The sequence below is a fragment of the Lepisosteus platostomus genome, chromosome 11 (genome assembly GCF_059453375.1).
Source record: "Lepisosteus platostomus isolate fLepPlt1 chromosome 11, fLepPlt1.hap1, whole genome shotgun sequence".
Lineage (NCBI taxonomy): Eukaryota > Metazoa > Chordata > Actinopteri > Semionotiformes > Lepisosteidae > Lepisosteus > Lepisosteus platostomus.
This window is the reverse complement of record NC_142621.1, coordinates 44,687,515-44,706,745: the sequence shown is the minus strand read 5'-3', so window position 1 is coordinate 44,706,745 and position 19,231 is coordinate 44,687,515. Positions and strand designations below refer to the sequence as shown.

The 19,231-nt window shown below is 39.2% G+C and overlaps 1 long non-coding RNA gene across 1 annotated transcript; it reads right to left on the bottom strand.

Moving 5' to 3' along the window:
- Positions 1-16,967: 16,967 nt before the first annotated feature.
- Positions 16,968-18,888, bottom strand: LOC148652794 (uncharacterized). Its single transcript, XR_015925421.1, has 2 exons — positions 18,570-18,888; positions 16,968-18,448 (listed from the first exon to the last, which is right to left on the bottom strand). It is a non-coding gene; the product is annotated as an uncharacterized LOC148652794 (long non-coding RNA).
- Between the last annotated feature and the right edge of the window lie 343 nt (positions 18,889-19,231).

Below are 19,231 nucleotides of genomic sequence, written 5' to 3'. Positions count from 1 at the left end.
TCATTCTTTTCAAATTCTTCGACATGGAGGTTCAAGCACAAAGCAACACCACTTTGTTCTCTAAATAAAAACCTAATCTATTGTTCTGCAGATGGACTGCAGCAGGCATATTCTGGTATCCAGCGTGGAGATAATCCAATTGCTCGTGGATCACTTACTGACAAGACGAGACCCCCTGGAGTTCACATTAACGAAACAGGATATATTTCTAATAAAACTCATCAGCTAATGTCCAGATATCTCTGCATGGAAACCTCAGAAATGAAAACACAAATCTGTACGATGTTATACAAATTAGACTTTATTTAAGGAATAGAATATAATGAAACACATCGCTCGTGGTTCCTTTTTTCTGTCATACTGAAAAGGAGATCTCTTCCATTTCTAAGATGTGTTACGTTTTTTTTTATTGTGATCGAATTTATTTATAACACACTAGCTGTGTGAGCCTCACAGCAAGAACAAAATTGCATCCCTAAAACGTTCCAGTCATTTTAACCTCCTGTCGATGCTGCTTATTCTTACAATAGGAGAATGTGTTTCCACCACAAGCCTCCTTGTCGACACTCCTCTTCAGGCAAGTTGAAAACTTCTGCTCCAGCGGTACACAGGCACACATCCACACCCACTAGAGCTAACTTCCAGGATATCTGCAGTACCTGATTGTCTAAGAGACCTGAAAACTGTCCGATTATTCTCATTTATAGTATTTATTTTAAATTGTGCTGGTTTCTAAAGCTACAATAAAACGGTGTCGCACAACAGCCTGCGCCCCTCATGCTGCAGCTGTTGTCTCACTGTGCTACTTTGATAAATTTGATTGTTTTACTATTATGCATATTTGAGGGGACAATTACTATAAATACGGGTTTCTTTGACGCTGTTTTAGGCACTAGACATATTTGAGGGTGGTGTCACAGTGAAACGTTTTCCTCATCATGCACTAAAGAGGCTTCTTGAATTCTGTAAAAACATCCACCGACATTGTGTGTATAGTATATCGGCCTTCGTTTGAAAATTCCTTTTTTATTATTTTTTCTTATCTCCACGGATGATCTCGCCCTCAACAAAATGAAAACAAAAGATGATACAGCATACTTTTTATGCGTCCTGTCATACATAGTCATATCGTACAATATATTCAACCAAAACCCCAGCCTTTGACTAATGAGTTATTGTTCCATTTGAAACCAAAAGCACAGTCACACTAGACATGTTTGGTAACAAGAGAAATTGTTCAATTTCAGACCAAAAGCACAATCACACTAGACATATTTGGTAACAAGAGAAATTGTTACCCACAGTAAGTGACCTGTTCTCTCATACAACTACAGCTGCATCAGTTTCCTGTATCTCAATTATAACAAAAGACCCAAATGCTGAAATCTATTCCAGTTTCCTGTAGCAAATCTCAGCGTAGCACATGAGTCTTCTTGGAAAGTGTGGCCAAGCACAAAAGCTTTTTCCTAGAGGGAGGGAAGCTTTAGGAAAGAAGTAACATCCCTGATATTTTTAGCGTAATATTTTAAATAGGTTGCTAGAGAAAGGGCGTTATCACATGTGTCTGGAATGGCTGCTTTGGGAGTCATTAGCATCAGGGAACAAAATAATCTGTGGTACCTGCCCCACACAGCTGTGCACCCAAAAATACCAAAAAATAAACTGCCACTTGCATCTGAATTTCCTAAGGATGTGATGCACTTTTAGAGAAAAGGAAAATAAACCTTTATAACTGTTAAGAATTAAAATCTCTCTTGAATTCAACATGGAAAAATAACGTTGTTCATTCACAATTCCAAGGGAATATACAGAGAGTCTACATAAAATGTTCCAGTTTCTATCACACAGCTTTTATAGCCTTTTTTCTATAGGACACATAGAAAAGGGTGGTGATCTGGTAGAAGTTTTGTGATGTGAACCAGTGTTCACTGGGGTGTGGTCTGATAAACTGACCCACGAATGACCCAGTAAACACATCTTAATTTTTAGTTACACAATCAGTATGTGAAGATATATCAATGCAGACAAATATTAAACATAATCTAGGTAAGCTCTCTCTAAATTTCCATTTGATCTAGTCTAATTCTGATATAGACCGCAGAAAACTTTTACCCAGGTAATTTTATTATCATTTTGTCAGGCTGTTCACGGTCAAGTTAACTCCAATGTTTATTATCTTCTCACAGTGCAGCCCCTTTGTCTAATGGTTATTTTACAAGTTTGTGTTGTGGGAGAGAAAAGGCATAGCAACCTCCCCCACAAAACATGTGCATAAGTAACAGGCACATCCTGGAGGTCAGTGGCACAGCAATTAGAATAGAATAGTTTCATCAGCCTGGCTGAATAACCACAGCATGCACAAACTTGCCCTGTGTCAAATGTTAATCACAGCAACAGGCCGTGGGCTCTGTGAAGTAGGGTGGATCCAGCAGCCAGTCCATTGTGTATATGACATAACCGCATGTAAAGAAGAATGTGTATCTGAGTCTGCAGTTTTGAGTTTATTTTATATTGTGTTATTTTGAAGTAATTTAAACGTTTTTTTTTATTTAAAAGTCATCACCAGTCCCCTTTCATAATTTTTAAACAATCAAAATAGTAGATTTCAAATTCTATATCATTTTGAATCAGTTGCCCGAAGCAGCCTAAACCAGCATATCATTGCATTTTGCAACGACTGTGATTTGAAAAATTTGTCCAATATCCAAAAATGTATTCAACTGGAATAAAAAGTTTAAACTTGAACACATCATATTTGATGTGGAATATGCTGTTGTGTTGTTGGTGTGATGGTTTGTTTAACAGGCTCCCACTCCATCCTGTGCAACAACAGTTTTGGATTTCAAGATTGAGGTAGACAGGAGCTCAGGAATTTGTGAAATCTGAACCTAGCAATTTGAACTTTAAAGGAACAGATATCAAGTTATTTATGAAATTTAAAGGAGCATAATTCCACATATGTAATGTTTCAAATGTACATGATATATCTAGAAACCTGTATTTCACAGAACACTGTTATCAATGCCAAATATTGAATCTCAGCTAAAAGGGGGCTTGTCTGAGCACTAAATATTGTATAATATTTACATATATTATATGTCATAAGCCAATATGTAATGGCACAAGGTGCTTTATAAACATCAGCAGGAGTGCCTAGTGTTGTTCCTTAAATACAAAACTCTTGCAGTCCTTGTGTATCTTATGAGGTTAAGAAGAATCAGATATTGCTCTTTAGGGTAACTGCCTTATGCAGTATAGGTTACATTAAGCCTATAAATCATTAACACTGCAGGAAGAAGAGTCCACCGAAAGCAATTTAACACATAATAATAATCCTAGTGTCCCGTTACACAGAACGCAGAGGTATTCTTTACACTAATCTGGGCTAGGGCTGCTTGAACAATACACCTTTCAAATGCAAGGTTATAGGGTTTTTTTCAAACAAGTAATTGATGATCTTGATCATTGCCGATAAAAAACAAAATATTTTCCATTGCAGTAAGATAGGAGCATTGCTGTGCTTCACTTTTAGTATCCATAGGGTGACAGGCAGGAGTCACATACAGTAGAAAGCTCTGTTCTAAAAGAGCAGAATGAAATGGAAGCAGTTCAACTCACTTGAATTTGTGTGGTTATCCCTTTACTTGTTTCTATAAATCAAGTGGCAAAGTTATTTGCTGTTGTTTGCTTAAATCTGGTATTAGTCATAATTTTCATGGATCTTCAGATGCTTCAATCTTTCGTTTGTGTAAAAGTGATAACTAAAATGTATTTAAAGTTCATATATAATTAAAGAAAATGTGTCGTATACTGAACAGAATGGAAATTCAAATAATATATGGGAATATGCAGCATGTCAACTAAGTTATCGTATCAGTACATACTGTATATATATATATTTTCATCTGAAGAGAAATAGAAGCAAATGAATGACAGGTGTTATTGTCTCAGCACCTTTTAGTAAAATATTTTGGTCTGAGAGCCAGAGCTACAGTATACTTGGTGCTCCCCTCCTGTTATAAATGTGACTCCTACAAAAGCAGGCTTTATTATTTAACCTTGTCCAATAACTCAAAGGTGAACCCCTCTTGGAAAAATATACAGACTTTAACAAAAACAGCCCTCCAGCTGCACATACTCTCTTTGTGAGCCACAGAGAGATTTTACATCCTCAGCTGCTACTAAAGATGACTTCCTCTTTCTCTTCCTCTGCTCTTTAAAATGGTTTCTGAAATTGGCCCATTCAATAACTAGCAGATGCTGAGTGCCCATTTCTGTAGCAGGAGCTCACCCAGGCCCAAAGTAAGCATTACCTCTCTCACCACACCATTGTTTAGTTGTGCAATCACTTCTCAGTGTTATTTCACTGGGAAAGCTCACACCGACAGGGGGTTTAGCCGCAGGCCATCTCATGGTAACTAAAACAACAGAGTATTACTGCCCTCTGAGTCATCAGGACTTCACTGAATCAGTGGTTGTTGGATTAGTTGCTTGTACAGTGTTTCATTGAACCTGATATTGCTTTTGCTATTTTACAGTTTGGCACCCACTTTAAAGCCTTTTGCATTCAAGAGAGCATGCCTACCATGTTCCTAGTTTTTCAATGAGGCACACACACTTCAGTAGGGAAACCGTAGGTTGTAAATGGAAGAGCAAGAGATGAAGCTGACAAATTCATACAGGTGCAATATTTACCTCATGAGAGACATAACATGCATACCTGAATGACGTTTTGAGGAATCTTTCTGAATTTGCAGGCAACAAAATATAAAAAAATATTTCTTGTGACTCCTGTGTGTTTGGGATAATCTGATGGGTGTTGTTAAAATCTATCTTGCTATACACAATAATATATTACATCCATGTTCTTTTGCTGAAGATAATGTTTTATGCACAAGCATCCAATCAAGATGCTCTCCTGTCCTGAAACTGATTTTTATGCACAGCTGACGGCATTTGTACAGTAAGCTGTCTGTATACAGTAGATTCATTTTTCATGTAGTATACTCTGGTTCTGCAAGAACGTCGTAGCTTGTGCTTTCAAGATGGCCTGCCTGACCCTCCCTTAACATGGTGATGTTCTAATTTGACAGGCAGGGCACTGGCATCATGCACTATAAGTATCTAAGAAACAAATTAAAACTAAGCCTTTTAATTTCAAAAGTAAATAGCGTTCAACATGTCCTTTACAGCTACACTGTAAACTACAGTATGCATTGGAACCCTGTAGTATGAAATTGTCTTACTGCGTTTTGGTAACAGAATCCTGTACTAATATATTGTAAATTGTAATCATCAATCATGCAATCATTTCATTTCATTGTTTCAAGTTAAGTAGCAATAGTGCAGAGCCAATGGAAATAACATGCAATAAAGATAGTGACTGAGACTTACCTGGGCTTAAGGACCCAAAAGGACTGAATTGGTACTCTAGTTATGCCAACACATAGACAATCTGGAATTATATAATAATAATGAATCACAATACCTTATAAATCTCATTCTGCTACATTTTTCATTGTAATTCAAAGCATCTGTAGTTCTGCATTCAGGGGCTTTATGTGTGTATAAGAGCCATCATGAGATGAAGTCAGATTCCAGTGCACAAACCGCAATACCTGTGCACTCAGGTGACTGAGCAGTGGATTGGGTTGCAATACTGGAGCCTTGACACAGTAACTGGGAGCCTGGTGTTGACTGAAATGGTTAGGAGAACAAGCTTGCACCTCCTATGACATGGACAGAAAAGAGCTGTTGTGCATTATTGCTTTCGCAGTTTTACACAGCCTCCTTTCGTGTTTGCCAGGAAACAACTGCAAGAGAACATGTCATTGTCTACCTTAACCCAAGTATATAACAACTTCCATTTGTGCAAATTAATTATCTGGACTGGCAGCATTAGTTTCTTGATTAAATATACTCCTTTGCCAACAGCTGGACACCTTGTCTAAAAAAGGAATAGTAGAGCTACTGCACTATACATTGTACTGATGTTCCAGGACTCTGGTTTTTGCCATACATTTCAGCAAAGGCTTGTGGTTATTCAGTGTTTCTATCTGTAATTACTTATTATCTGGTCAATATTGCATGTGGCCTGTTTGTTTCTTTCTATATGCAAGACACATTGCAGCCACAGGGATCGACAGGAAGCAATTGTGCCATAAAATTAGGTGGCATAATAAGTGGCATGTTACTCCCACTTAGAAAAAAAAGGATTTGAGTCAGGGCCCTCCTGGAAGCCAAAGGAAAAAAAATACAAACAGATAAATAATTAGATGTTGCAGTGTCCAAACTCTTATCTTTAAGTGTTCATGACACTGTTCCATATCTTGCTTCGAAGACATAAGTCTTAGCCTTACAGTGCATCCAGGTGGTGAAAGTCAAATTGGACATATATCCATTTTATTTGCACTGTGCATATACTTTCTATTTTATTTCTATATATGTTGTCTGTCTCATATGTATATACAGTATACTGTATGTAGCATACAAATGTGTGATTCTCCATATTACCGACGCATTTACAATATTATTTGCTACAGGAACTTTTACTCATGTCTTTTATGCACATTTCATCGTAAATAACTTATTTCAAGGAATACACACTAACGTATTTTATTATCACTTAATTAAATACTAATATTTACATAAACAGAAAGATATGCTAAAGAGTCTTCTTCTATATGATGAATAAAAAGTAGTGTTTTATCAGTTGCTCTGCAGGTTTTAACGAATCCTTACAGAGGTCTGTAAATTAAACAGCAGGACTGAGGTATGCTAGCCATCCATGGATTGATGCTAATGAGTCCACAAAGACCTTCTGGACTCCTATGTTGGGCACAAATCCAGTTCTTGGAAACACTGCTCTGAAACATTTCTGGAATATTGCATTCTATTCCTAGATTGTTTGTCACCTTTCTGTCATGTTGCAGTGTTTCAAACCAACTTTTTGATGGGCTTCTCTCATGCTGCTTCTTAGTGCCGGAGAAAGAGCCTGGAGCAGACTAGCTTGTAGCAGTAAAATATAGTTTTAAGATTCGGGCTCGCTGTACTTAATCTAAAAGCACATGGACTAGGAACGCATGGAAAATATATGTGCACACACATTTTCCTTGGGAAAATGCCTACGGGACGTGATCACAACTATACAGCAGAGCTGTTGCATGTCTTAGCTGTAAACCAATTTTTTAGATGATCATGAGATGATTTTTTTAGAGGCAGATTTTTATCAAGGTGGCTGACCAAAACCTTTCCACTTCTGAGAGAAAATGGGATCTTCAGATCTCTGCTTCTGTAGGCACCTTTCACATTTTTTAATTTATTCAACAGCTGCACAAAGGTAAGAGCTAAATGTTATAAAAATAAATGTCAGAAAATACAGTATACATATAAATGTTGTGGTCTTCTTAAAAAACACATAGAAAACTTGAGAGGCTGTGCACATAAAAACTGAGTGATAAAATAATGAATTTTGATTCACCTCTTTAATAATTCATACTGTTTGTTTAAAAAAAATGGTTTCTCTTTATTCCAAAGATCTACTTTTTTTACATGAGATGTTGTTTGAATTGTCAAGGATGCTCTTGGTTCACTTCTGAATGATCCCTTATGCAAAGTTACATGTCATGTCATTGTGCCAAATCGCTTTATTCCATAGGAAGCCAGGGCCTACCCAGTAACGGGCGCAAGGCAGGGTACACCCTGGACAGGACGCCAGTCCATCGCAGGGCAAGTGCAAGCCGATCATACATGGTGACAATTTGGAGCCACAGTAAAGGCCGAGGGGGGAAATTTGGCCCAGACATCGGGATAACTCCCTACTCCTATTAAGAAATGCCCAGGGACAAAGTTACATGTTTTTCTCATAAACTGATCAGTCAGACTTACTGTACATTTTCAAAACCTTTTCTTTACATTATCCCACACTTCATATCCTCATTCCACGTTGCGCTCTCCTTTGCGTTTACCATTTTTTCATCACACTTTTCTATAATTGAGTCTGCTTTTGCCAATGTCTGCCAGAGAACATTTTTAACAGTTCCAGCGAAAACTATATGGGTTCCCATAAACACGGACTATCCCATTTTTGGTCGTTGTAAGAAAATGCCTCTGTCTTTACAGTCTCCTGAGTATAATCCTAGCAGCAAACAAAACAGACGTTATCTGGTACTGTATACTGCAACAGACCAACCCCAGGAGGCAGTGGAATTTTATAAGCAACCCTCCCACTACTTGCAAAATCCCAACATAACTGCACAGCCCCTTAGAGTATATGATTGTGACATAATTTGGATCAACCCCCGAAAATACCACTCATGAGAAAATCAGCAGTGCAGGATATTTCCCGATTGTAACCATGACTTTTCTTGCTAAATTGTAATTGGGGAAGCAACAGCATCAGCATTTTATGATTTATTTACCATAGCTACTCACTCATATCTTAAATGACACTGATACTCTGGCTTATATATTGGGATTCCTCACTGAAGAAACTTTAAAGCCATACTGAGTGATGTGAGTAGTTCCCTGACTCAAACCCCAGTGTGGTCATTGAGACTAATGGGGGGTGTTTTGCCTTAATCAAGTGCAGAAACAGCCAGGCTGAGATTAGGCCTTTGCCTGGCAGTCAGCAAGCGGGGCCTGAATGTGCAGCACATGTTGCTCAGCCCTGGGAGGGCTCAAACCAAGAGCCCAGAGAGCCTGCACTCTGGTGGGATGAATGAATGTTTGCTTTGTTCAAGATGCAATTATTGCATTCCGTTGGAGCCACTGTGCATAGAGGTAAACCAGAAGACGGCGTAACAATATAAACGGCACTGTCAAAGGCAGTGCTGTCCTGGCTGCCTGGAAATCTTCTGGCTTAGTGGGTGTCCCTGATATTGTCCAATAGCTTGATCATTTCTACTGTCAGGCTGATAAGGAATCTGTAGAATGTCAGCAGAGATTCTCTCAGTGGTAGAATTCTTCTTGCAGAAAAACACATCAATTCTGTAGGCATTTCAAGTATTTATTTAGCATGACAATGAATAAAAGGTAATGAAATAACCACAACTCTACAAACCCTAATACTACTACTGACCTCCTCATCCTATTCTCTTGCAAGCCTTGGTCTGAATCAGGACAACAACATCAGGAAGTGCAGTTCTATATACAGTACTCTTCGAGACAGAAAATGTCGCTTTTAAAAAAAAAATTGAAATGTACTTTCGAATTCAATTAGTAATTCTAATTCAATGACCTGTTGCCCTCAAAAAAATAAAAAAATAAGACCATTACATAAAAGCACAAGAAGTTTGATTCATATTAATCTGTTTCACATTTGTTTCATATGCTGCTAGATTGTCCTGAAACAGTAATCGCCCCCTGCTCAAATCAAGATGGATGTTCAGGCTTGTTCAATAGATGTTTTTCCACACTCTGTTAGATTTCAACTAAAGTTCAACACAATGTGTCTATCTGGGGGGCAGACAGCAATGTGCCGTAGAAGATAGTTTTTAGTCTGAGCTCCTGCCTGCAACAGGGAAATAAATGCAGTAAACATTTGCGTATTAAAGATTTAAAACAAGTTCTGAGTTCAGAGGTCAAGTCAGATAGAAAACACAAAGAGTGCATTTATCTTTTCTGGACTGAAGCAGAAGGGTTGAAAATTAATTATTTTCTACAGGATCCAAACAATTTTTCCTGTTTCATTCAATCTCAATCCACACAAAAAATAAAATAATCCTTCGCTACCAGTCATCACGGCACAAAATCCAGCAACCAGCTGTCCAAACACTCATCATTGTGACTCCAGCCCCTGAGGAAGAACTCATTAGTGGATTTGCATGAAGCCAACATTGCAACATTGCAAAAGTAGAAATGCTGGATAGTATTTTCATTCATGCTAAAATTCTCTAAAAAGTCTCTTTGCCTTAATCTTTTCTCTTACATTTGAGGCTAGTAATTATGAATAGTTTTTTTCTTTACTTTGTCTTTTAATTTTATTCCTTTAAAGTGTTAGCAAAGGACATATTTATGTTCATTTTGTCAATTAACAAACAGGTGTTTAATAAACAGCTTCCTGGTCACGTCACATGTTTGCACGTTAGCTTTCTAAACCTGTTGCGTCTCACCTGTGTGATTTCATATTGAACACTGCCTCCACTAGACAGACTGAGGGATTACAAGAGTTTAAACCAGACAATACCAACAAAAAACGAGAAAACGCTCTTCCCTGTGTAATTCTGAGACCCTTTGTGTATTAATGCTAACCTGGATGTTGTCCAGGAAGATGTGAGTCATGTTACTGAGGGCACTTCACTGCTCAAGGAGAATAGTTGAGCCCTCTGGGTGACAAAGCATTATGCATAGAAAATGTAGATCAGTGTAGTACCATTCTCAGGGCCATTATTTTTACATCCAGTTTTGCATTTCAGCCACAAATTCAGCAAGGTAATTGCATACTGTACCTCAAAGGATTCATAGACACTTACCACCATAATATTAAATTCCTTTGTTTACTTGTCAAATTCCTTAATGATTTAATACATTGAAATTGCATCATGGCACAAGACCTAAATGTGTTGGCATTTGTTCAAACAGAAAAAAACAAACCTTCTTCGTGGCATTCCACCTAGTTCAGCATACAGCTCAGAACTGCAGTTGTTGCACCTGCTCTGAAGGTCCTTTCAGCTAGAGCAGGTGATCTTAGTGTGTGCCCTGCAAAATGCACCAATTAAATCATTTAGAGATTCTGACAAGTAAGGAAAGGTATTTATTACTATATTGTTAGGCGTGTATGAACACTTTGAAACATACTGTAAGCTTTACATGTTTTTTTATGGAAAGAGAAATGTGAATAAATGAAATAGAGAAATGTCTATTCATTTTCTGATCAGTTAATTTTTGTTTCTTTTGTATTCAACACTGGCCCAATGGGACAACATATGGATTTTATTTTCTGTGGCAAATCACTAAGCAATGATCTGCATTACGCAGTACAGCACAGAATGGGTCCAAGGCAGATAATAATGCTGCCATTAAGAATGAAGTATTTATACTGTCATGTGTTATATATGAGTGGATCAATCTTGGTTAGTGGTAATACAACTCCTGAAGATATTTGGTTATAAGAAAGATAGTAAACCATGGGAAATGCAAAATATAATCATGCAAACCTATAGGGAAACAAATTATCATGCAAACTCACCACAGTCTGCTTTCAGGGGAGAGAAAAATATGCCTTGCTTGCTCTGTACAACATACTCTCAATCTTGAAAGCAATACCTGCCACAAAAAAAGTGTGGATTTATAACATAAAAGACATTTCCCCCTTTGGCAAATATTCTGGTCTCATTAGGGCAGATTTCCATTTTCCTCCTCTCTAAGCCTCAATCACTGCTATAGATAGGGGACTGTGTGTTACAAAGAGGGGCCTTTCTTTTTTAATGGGAACCAGCATATAACTGTTGTTGTTAATTAATGTAGATCAATGAATCAAAGGCGTGCAATCCCTCAACGTTTTAATGATCATCTTCCAGGACACCGTTAAAATGTCAACGCTGAAGTGAATTTTGTTTCAGAATTCTTCAGCCAGAGGTCAAAATGCCAATAGATAGAAATTCCAGAATACTCTAACATCTGTGCATTGTAAATAAAGAAGAGATGATTGGCATTTACACTTTTACTAATGCTTGGCACAACCTTGTAAATGGAAGCAGGTGCAAAACACATTTCAGATTGCATTATAGCAGCTTCCTACTGAACACTCTCTGTTTTCAATGCTTGGTTGTTTTTACAGCAAGATCGACATTCTGTCTTTGAGTAGCACCTTGTTCATATAAAATGGTATCCCTTGAAGGAAACACAGTAATGGGATGAAGTCCATGCATTATTCTTTTGAGAGATCATGACAACAAACATAGCTCTTCACTTCATAATGTCTAAAGTAACAGGATACATCAGTTTTTAATAATGTAACATCAATAGCAGGCAATATGCAATCTATAGTAATTGAGATTTAATGAATAAGAACCTATAAAAATACTGATTGTGTTGATATAAACCTTTTAAAATGACCTCCCTTGAAAGTAAAAGTCAACCTGTTAAAGGTACTGTACTTGGTCAAATACAAAGACAGAATATTACAGTCACTGAAAAGCCAAGATGATGTTTAATTACATCTTCCTCAGAGCACACATATAGTATGTACATATTGCAACAGACTTGTAATTAAAGTTATTTGAAAAGTTAACTAGATTAACGATGGTTTTGTGCTTTTGACATTCAACAGGTGCCCAAATCCATGCATCTCTCACACATGTCACATATACAGTAGGTCTTTTCTATGAGTTCCTCCAGGGCTCAACCTTTTGCTCTGGCTGGAACGGAAAGAAAGTTTAAGGTTCTGCTTCATGAACCAAGAAGCTGTTGCTGAATGTTTTCTTTCTTGTGTTCGCCCTGCACAGAGGGGCACTCAGTCTGCTGTTGTTTAAGGTAGCATTCAGTCCTGTGTGTTTACCCAATCACTGTGTAATGATTCATCAGTCTGTAATCAGGCACTGGAGAGAAACAGCTCTTGCTGTAAATTACAGGCTCGTGCTCTCTGTGGGCTCTCCCATCTACGGAGAAGTCTGGACAGCTGCCCAGACCTGTTACCTGTTGTCATTACAGATAGTCATCTACACGGTACCAAGTGGCTGGTTTTTAGGAGCTGATCCCATGGTACTGTATGCAAACACATTGACAGAAAGGGACACATACCTCACACGTTCCACATATTCGCTGTTGAAGCCATAGGCTGAGAAACATGCATTTGCAAAATTCAGAAGAGCAAATCTCCTCACAACATGACACCATGGGCAGAGCATGCAAGAGAAAATGTGTTTAAGGGTTTCAAGTTAAGGATCCAGGCGAAGTCCTGGCAGCAATCACTACTTGGACTGCTTTATCTACACCTCCAGTTACATTTTTTGACAGTTAAGTGCCGAACCTTTTTCTTTTATCTCACAGTTCAGAGTACATTCTAAATAGCTGGTGTTCTCCTGCAGAGTTTTCCCATATCCAAGTAGTGAAACTGAGTATATATTCGTAGATGTTATTTATTTGTGAATGGAATCTACGCCAAGGACATTGTTAGACACAGCATTTGCAATTCTTACAAAACTATGCAGTCTTGGTGCTCTGGCTATAGTTCATACAGTGTAACTGTGACCTTGCAGGATACATAATGGTATAAAAAATTCTAGATCACAATTGCAGATACATATAAGTCCTGTAATGTACAGTATACTCAGCTGCCTTCTAATAGTGACTTTCCTATAATCTCTGTGCTTCTGTGATACTGAATCCAGTGTCAGTTTTCACTGTGTCTGTTGCTGCAAAGAGCATTTACTGTTATTTTTTACTTTATCAGTGGGACAAAGCACTAGGAGCCTGAATTAAAAAGCTCTTCACACTGTTTTCAAAGAAAAGGAAGGAAAGCTGTTTCAGATTAGAAATTTGCATGCAGATTTTGCACATTCAGAAGGCAGCCATAAAAGTGTTCAATACTTATTGCTGGTTAGGAAACTTGGTTTACTATTGCAGTACCTCCACAGGAAAGCTGTGCAAACTGGATCAAATTACCCTCAATGCAATGGAAAACAAAATGTATGAATAGGTCCCTTCACCCCCCAAAGCACATTTTAAACTTTCCTGTGTTGCAGTGCTCTCGTTTGAACCATACAGAACTGCTTTACAGAAAGAAATAACATTCAATATTTAAAGACAGAAGAAAACGTCCTTTAAAAAGCTCTGGCATTTCCAAGCTGGTGCCTTTAAATGCCAAGAGGTTTGGTAAGGAGAGCAACACAAGCTGGAAGATTGTTCCCATTCCCCGGGGTCTCTGTCCAGAGAAGAAAGGCCGATTCTCTGCAGCCAGACCAGGCGTGCAGGAAGGAACAAAACTATGATTGATTTTAGCAATGTAAAAGAGCCCGTCCACAGAATGCACATAAAATAAGAGAGTGGGATGCATCAGCCGCTAGAGCTGTTACCATATTTAGAAGAACCCCTTTTTAACGCTGCCTTCACGACCTTCATTGCTGCTTCATTTTTAGCTGAGCAGAGGGTTCTGTGGGAGGCTGGTATGTCATCCATCTCCTTGAGTGGCTCTGGCACAGGCTGAGGTGCCAGGGCAGAGGGTGGAAGTATGTGGCAAGGGACAGGAAAGGCAAGTCACTGCGGTAGGCACTACCAGGGGGCAGCTGGGGATTCAGATGGTGATGGAAGATTCGCAAGCCTTTGAATTAATGAGGATCTACGTCATTCACAGGTTCCTTTATACTCACAGTGAGGGCATTCTCACTCATCCTTCACAGACAGTGGCTTACACCATGCTGAAAGAGCAGTTAAGCAAAGAAAAGCAGTAAAACCCAATAACTGCTAAACCATAATACAAACCACGAGAAACCTGGGCAAAGAAAATAAATGTACAGTAAAAACTATGGATGAACAAATGCATAAATGCAGTGCAATGCACTTTAAAGCTAGTAAAACACATAAAGCTAGATTGGTCTTCCAGATCTCTAGCCAGATCTGTAGATTTACAGATTAGATGAAGATGCCTCTGGGTACTTGCTCTTTTGAAAACATAAGCACATTTAACATCAAGGGGACATCAGAGCACACAGTCTCAACAGGCCAGTGCACATCCTGGTTACTGTAGTGTTAAGCAAACAGACAGCATGTGACTTCCCTCTTGAATGGGATGCTAGTCCATTCACCAACTACTCCGGTCTCCAATTCTACAGCTGGTTCAGAGGTACAACAGAGGTGTCTGCAGCAGGAACTTGAACCCACAACCCGTCAGTTATGATTCCAGAGGCTTATCCACTACTCTTTGCAGTTCTTTCAGGGGTGCAGTTTCAGGGGTGAGTTCGAAAAGACCACATTCATTAAGAGAGGGTCACCATTATCCTCTTGCCTTGAAGGTCCCTTTGCTGTCTAAGGAGCACAAGTAAGATATGCCTGTGAAACAAATAGAAACACCATTCATGATAAATTCCCATTGAATTCTTATGGATGGAAACAATTAGTACTGACTCAAAATATAAGCAAACCTGCCCACGATTTTGGCAAACCCTTTGTGATATCACGTGAGATTCTTTTAAAATAGGCCTGTGAGGCAGAGCAAAATTGCAGAGCACTATAGCTGCTGCAGAAGGGAGCTTCTGATTACCGTGCTACAGCACTGGTTACTGTATATGTCCAGTGAAACAGGACACCTCTGGACTTCTGGCGCAGCCCGAACAGCTTCATGTAAATAACATACTTTATTTGGGTGTTGATACCCGCTCCAGCATCAGACTCGTCTGTGACCCCTGTTACTGTAATCTGAAAATAAGACCACCAATCCCTTCCTATCTGTGATCCCATGGGGGCAGCACTCATTAGCAATCCAGGGTTTCAAAACACTCTGTGTTCATAACCACATGTGCTAAATTCACCTTGAAATTGAAATGAGTTCACAGAAGCCTTCACTGAACACTACAGATGTTTCTTAAAATATAATAGCAGATCTGCCAGTGCAGTGCCACCTTGTAAAACAATCCAGATGCAGGAAATTAGTTGTACAGTTTCCACTTAGAACACCTTTTTATTCTTCATGGTTTCTTTGAGCTTTAAGCCGGCCGCCTAAGAATGATCAGTTTATATGAGGGACAGGTATATGTTGCTGGATGCCCATGTCAACATACTGTATCACACGCCTTCTAAGGAGGGCTGTCATTGCCTTTAGGCACTGTGCCCTACTGGCATCATGTGTGGACTGAATGCCCCACAGCAGCTGGGAATGTGCAATAAAGCTCATAACAAGATGGGCTGCAGTGCTGTAGGAGAGGTGGGGCAGCTATATCACAGATCTGCCCTATTATAGAATCAGAGGGCGAAGGGTGTGTGCCATGTCCTTGAGTACCTGCAGAGATCAGATTTCTCAGTCAATCCTTCTTCCTCTGGAGGAACACCCCACTCTCAGCGCTGCCATTGTTTGGATTAGTTTGCCTGGTTGGCTCATGAGAGCATAATTATCATTGTTTAGCCTCAGTGATGCCTGGAATGGCTTTCACTGGTCTGGAAAGAGAAATCACCACAGTGCTCACCTACAGTATATCCCAATACAGTTTGAAAGGTTCAAGCTTGAAGCTTTGGTGAATGTCAGTAAACTCAAACGCTAAGATCTATGAAGCGGCATGGAGTTTTTCCTTTTGAAAGCTAAGAACTAAGTCCTTTAACAGAAGAAGGTAAAACAAAATGTGTGCAGTTCTTTACACTCCTGTAAAGGGTTTAAAGGTTACAATTAACTAACATGCTCACTTTTATTTTCTATGCAGTCCTTCCAGATATTAAAAAAAACAACTGTGTGAATTGCTTACATTTTTGAACAGGGCCCAGTGCTCCCATTATTTGAATGGTATGCTAATTTGAATAGCATGCTAATTTAGTCTAAGTTGAAAAAAGGCACTTGCATCGTTTCTCACCTCTTCAAGCTACCCAAAGAAGAGCAATGCACGCATCTCACAAGTTATAAACGGAGCACTCCATTGCAGGCCAAAAAAAAAAACCAGAGGCATTGTAGGTTTGGATGGGTCTGAATGAATGTTCCACATATCCGCTGAGTGAGATCATGATGCGGGTGGTATATTTTGCCAGCGTTAATTGCCCATGAACTGAACAGATGTATGTGTCTGTCTGAGAGCTTGTTGTGTGTGAAAGATCTACATTCCCAGATAAACAGCTAAGAATTTAAAGACTTGAAATGTACGCTATATATACAGAAACATAATAAAGCATACAGCTTTATAGGTCATAGGCGTTTGGTGTGAATTGTATTTGGAAGATTTTCATAGACTGCATGAGACACAGACTTAAGAGTTTAACAATAATGTCGAAGAAACGCCAAGTGTAAAGTGATCTGAAAAAAAAATGACAAAGTGTTTGAGCCACTCAGCTAAAAGCTGCAAAGAAAATATTTATTGCCAATCACAGGAAATACTTCAGCTCAGAATTTGAGCCCTGCAGATTGAGAAGCATAAGACAGCTCATTGTTTTGTGGGATTGCTGTTTGGAATACCTCACATCCGAAGACTTATGTCAGTGGGGGTTCATGAAAATGAAAACAAATGGTGATTTCGAAGACCATTAATTTTTTTCGACCCTAATCCTTTTCTCACCCCCTCCTTGTTCTAGTATGGAAAATTCGTGGGGCCAACAGAAAAGAGAAGCTGCAGACTTCCCATGCTGGCTTCTTGTATTTCTAAATTTGTTTCACACAGGATAGTTTTTTAGTGGCAAGAGTTTCTCTCATTAGCTCCCCTCTATGGTCGCCCTAATTGTCTCAATAATCACAACTTGGGATTGCTAGGAGACTTGCCTTCCCAAGGAACTGGGTCACGTGACTTGTTGACAAGATGGCGGATAGCACTGACAAATCTGTCCTCTTAGTGAAAGGCTCATTACTCAGAGCATTTCAAATAAAAAAAGAGAACACTGACAGCAGAGACTAGCAACACATGACACTATAACAAGGTAATGACCTTCACAAAAGTCTGGTCTATGTAGAGGTAGATTTTCCTCTTCAATATTAGTCAACAGCCATGATAGAATTTTAATGGCAACACAAAACACAACACTGCCAGGAGTGAGTCCACACGAGTTGTGTTTGCAGGATAAGGAATGCCCTTCATCAAGACTTTTGGCGAGTCCCCAAAACACCGTTGTCACATGGGAGGGCGGCCAAGGCAATTTGCCCCCAGAAAAAATAATAACCCATATGTTGTAGGGATGCATATTTTCGATTGCCCATATCAGTTCCTTCAGAATTCTACAAAGGCCAAAATTCCTATTTTAAGAATGTTCCCCCCATGGTATATGGATTAATGTACTTGCCATAAATTACTGGAATTTCGTGGAATAATGAGATAAAAGACTTGTGTATGTCTCTCGGAGTTTCAGAAAATGGTATTTCCAGACTTCTGGGGGAGCTGCCAAATACATCCTCATTCGAATCACAATCAAGGTCTCTTTTGCTGTCCTTCCCCAGAAATTCCTCCAGGCTGAACAGGATTATAGTGGCACATTGAACTGGGATGCAGTCCCATTTAGTTGAAGTCCAGTTGTACTTCAGGTCAGAGACTTCAAAAACAAAAAAACGAGCCAGAGGAAAGCACAGCTTCCTGAAATTCTCAACACATGCACAAAACAAAAAAAATGGCCATCAAAAAAAGAAAACTTGCACCATTCTCCAGTGACTACCGGAACTGTTTGTTTCAGAGTAACAAAAAAACAAAATGCCCACCAATTTCATTGTCCCTAGCTGTCCCATTTCTCCCACGTTGCTGGTCTTTGAGGAAAGCCCTTTTCTTGCTTGCCAGTGGGTCTAAACTGGCTCCCACCATGGCAGGAGACAAAGGACGTTAGGCTGGTAGTCCTTCTGCAAGTGGCATGAGCAGACAAAGAGATGTTGTGTTAGTATATTCAGCCTCACACATTTCACTGAATGCTGAGCTGGGAAAATGTCTGAGCATCAATTCTCCCGCCTACTGCCCACCTACCTCAAACATTAACATCATACCAGGCTCCCACTGCATCCCTGCCAAAGCTGCTGAAGCAGCACTTTCAGGGTGTGCTGTACAACATGTCCTGCAAATAGTGAGCTTCTGGCCTCAGCCACGTTTCTGCTGCTCCCCAGCAGTTAAATTCAGAGACCTTGACTGCTGAAAGGCAAAGCTGCAAAGCATCTCTCAGTTTCACCCAAGACAGAATGTGTTTGTGGGCTGTCTGTATCACATTGCAATAGATTTGTACCTTCTAGGTTTTTAAGCTGGTGACAGTACTGTTCATTACTGTATCAGAACTGATACAGTACGAACACAATAAGACAGAGCAAGTTAATTTGCTGTCCTTTCAGTATTCTGCATTACAGGAATTCAATAGAACCACCTGCTTAAATGTTATGTTTAACATGCCATTATCAATAACTGTAAATAATTAAGGAACTGGTTGCAGAAAAACTGTAATGGAGTGGAATGTAGCTTCTGCACACTACAGTAAGTAGTTCTGCAATATGTGGTAAACACATTCCTTTATTCATTTAGATTTCTGGGTTTAAAAATAATGACCAACACTGACTGACTGAAAAGAACTGAATCTTCTTAGACTTGAACACAAGTGTCAACACTTGCACATGTTGACATGATTCCAGGATTTAAAGTCC